Source organism: Neofelis nebulosa, chromosome 4 (genome assembly GCF_028018385.1).
Source record: "Neofelis nebulosa isolate mNeoNeb1 chromosome 4, mNeoNeb1.pri, whole genome shotgun sequence".
Lineage (NCBI taxonomy): Eukaryota > Metazoa > Chordata > Mammalia > Carnivora > Felidae > Neofelis > Neofelis nebulosa.
Genome location: NC_080785.1, coordinates 18,056,810 through 18,060,152, shown reverse-complemented (window position 1 = coordinate 18,060,152; position 3,343 = coordinate 18,056,810).

Sequence of the window (3,343 nt, the reverse complement as noted above, 5' to 3'; positions counted from 1 at the left end):
ATGTTGTGATGTTTAGGATAAGCTATATTGTTGGATATACATTAGTGCAGAAGAGAGTAAAGAAGTAGGTTGGTTGCCCCAGAAAACCTGACTGATGAAATTAGAAGATTTTTCTTGGCCAAGTTTGCTAAGATTTTCCCACCTTGATAGTGAGGTGTCAATTTCAAAGTTACACATGCCTTTATAAGTCTGCTTTAACACTGGTCACTACTGGGGTGCTTCGGTGCCTCAGCTGTTTAAGTGTCTGACTTCAGCTCAGGTCACGATCTCATGGTTCTTGAGTTCGAGCCCCGTGTCGGGCTCTGTGCTGACAGTTCAGTGCCTGGAGCCTGCTTCAGATCCTGTGTCTCCTCCCCTGCTTGTACACACTCTCTCTCTCTAAAAAAAAAAAAATAAATAAAATTAATAAAAAACATTTTAAAACTGGTCATTACTGATTTTATGATGTGAAGGCAAAATTGGAAGAGCCAAAAGAAAAATACAACCTGATAATATGATACTGGGGAAACTTGCAAAGTCTTCTAATGACACGGACTGTCCTGATGAAATACATCAATGTCAGAGAATAGTTGTTGAACTACGCCAGCTTGATATATGCTAAAATCTAGGACTATTTTGTGCTTGTCATTGAGAATTGGATCTTTGCTAATAATTTTGTTAGTGATATATGGGTCAGAAGAGAATACAATTCTCTTTTAAAGCTATATTAATGACATAGTGCTGACACTGGAGGAAAAAGGCTTTGTCAGTAAATAAATACAATGCAGACACAAAGAATTGATGTATATGGTAATAATTGTACTCTATTATCAGTAGTCCTCTTGCTTACTGATGCCTTAGAAAATATACTATTAAATAGTCCATTGAAATGGATGAATTAGTTGAAATATTGTCTTTCAAAACTTAGACCAGAAGACGCCCAGGTGTTTAGGACTGAAGACCTAGCTAATGAAAAACAAAGGCAATTTCATATGCACGTCGGTCGACAATTGCAGACGCTGTTTTTATAGTCTATTATATTTGTGACTTTGTTTGCGAAGTATTTGTAATAATTCTTCGAACTGGGGTAATGGGAAGAGCATATAGAGTTGAAGACCCTTCCCACATATCAGTCTTTCTAAGACTGGATTTCTTAATCTTCAAAATAGGAGGAGTCGTAATGCCTACATCTCAGGGTTGTTGTAAGAGGTAAATGAGATGACGTGTGTGCGATGTAGCCTAAAAAAATACTAAACAGGCATTATATGCCCCTAAAAATATTTTCCTTCCAAATTAGAAAATTCAACACAAAAGAAATAAGGAAGAAAGAGGTTTTGTCACCAATACTGAATGAAGAACTGGAAATAAATAATAAATAAGCAATGGAAGCATGAGCAGAAGGAAAATAATCCAGTGACTAAGCTAGAAGGAAGTTGGCTGAAGAGGTCTCTCATCCAGAGTCAGGGCAGAAAAGCTTACTCAGCAGAGAAATTAGTTGCCTGCCTGAGAGCCAGTTTGGAAAGAGAGTTGGGGACCCTGATCAAGGACACAGGAAGCAGTGGCGCTTTCTTTGCACCTGCTTTGTAAGTGAGGGCACCTAGGACACAGCAGTGCATGGAGAAGGTTTGCGGTAGCCCAGATCACTGAGGCCTCAAGGGAAGCGGTCTTCTCTCTGGGACAGTTGGCCGGTGCAGGTAGGCAGAGGCATAAATTCCATCAGCACTCCCACTAACCCCGCTCCCTGCCCCTGCAAATAAATTCTTAGTACAGAGCTAGCTTGCTCTGCAATTATAGCCTGCGGCAAGTCTCCATTCCATCCAGATCGACTGTAAGCTCTTCCTGTTTAGAACTTCTCGAGCCCATTTTAGAAGAAAAATAGCATCATGAAGGGCACATAAGAGTTGCTAACTGGATAAAGACTGAATCTGTAACAGAATGTAAAGAAGACATAAGTAAGAAAGGGGTGTAGCATTGGAGAAGTAACATTTAATGACTACTTCTTTGCATCACTTTACTTATTTTTAAAAAATTTTTTGCTTTTTAATATTTCTTTTTGAGAGAGAGAGAGAGAGAGAGAGAGACAGAGACAGAGAGAGAAGAAGGCACAGAATCCGAAGCAGGCTCCAAGCTCTGAGCTGTCAGCATAGAGCTCAACACGGAGCCCGAACCCACGAATTGTGAGATCATGACCTGAGCTGAAGTTGGGTGTTCAACCGACTGAGACACCCAGGTGCCCTGCATTACTTTACTTACAATAATGTGTTTGAGATTTTGAACTACCCTGAAGTTAGATGTGACTGTCCCATTTAGTAAATGAGGAAATCAAGACTTGAGGGAACTTATCAAACTTGTTTCTGGTTTCATACCTGGTAAGTGATAAAGAATTTGGACCAGATTTGCCAAATGCCCAAATCCACAAGCCTCTGCCTGCTGAGCTTCCCCTTCAACAGCAGAGATGATGATATAGGAAGGGGCAGATCTAGCTTTTAATCTAAAGATGCCCCACAGGGAACTCAGAAACCAACAAGATTCTAGGGAAGAGTAAAACTGAATTTTCTATTGGTTATTAAATATAGCTCGTGTCTGTTTGAACTGATTTCAATGTTCCCAGTGAGTTAGTCACATGGATATACATATAGGACTTCAAACATAGTAGGGACTCAGTATTTGCAGCACAAATGAATGAAAGTGAATGAATGAAAGAAAGGATAAATCAACTGGAAGGTTTGGTTTCAACTGAAAAGCCACTTAGATGAGCATGACTAATAGACAACTGGTAATAAGGTGCATGGGGAGGAAATCATAAAGATGGTGAATTTGAGCAACCTGTGAGCCTGAAAATAATAGAAGGAAACGAGAAACAAGGCAAAAACACGTTTGAAACCCGCACATAAAGATTTTTGTGTCCTCTGTTTAGTTCTCTAACAATAGAAATGGGTGTTGTCTACAGTTCATTGAACAATCTATCAAGTAAACCCCAACCACAGTCCTTGGAAAGTTGATGAAGCTTTTCAGGGTGGGTTTCCCAGCATTAGGGAAGGAAGTCCCATGAGGCACCAGTGCCATGAATGAGTTACTCTGCTCAGATTCAATGTTCCTTATGCTGTAATTATAGTATAATATTATAATCTCTAATATGCATTGTAATTATAATATGTGATTTATTATAATATTCGCTGTGAGCTTTATTTATTTACTTGTACTCGATAGGTAAGAAGGTTGCTACTGGCTGTGGCTAGAAGAAAACCCTCTTCACCAAATCCTGGCAGGTTAGGTTGAAACAGCATCACTGTTTCCTAACAAGTAAAGAAAATATGCTCTCAGATGGTACCAGGGTTCCTAAGAAAATCTACACTGCCTGGGG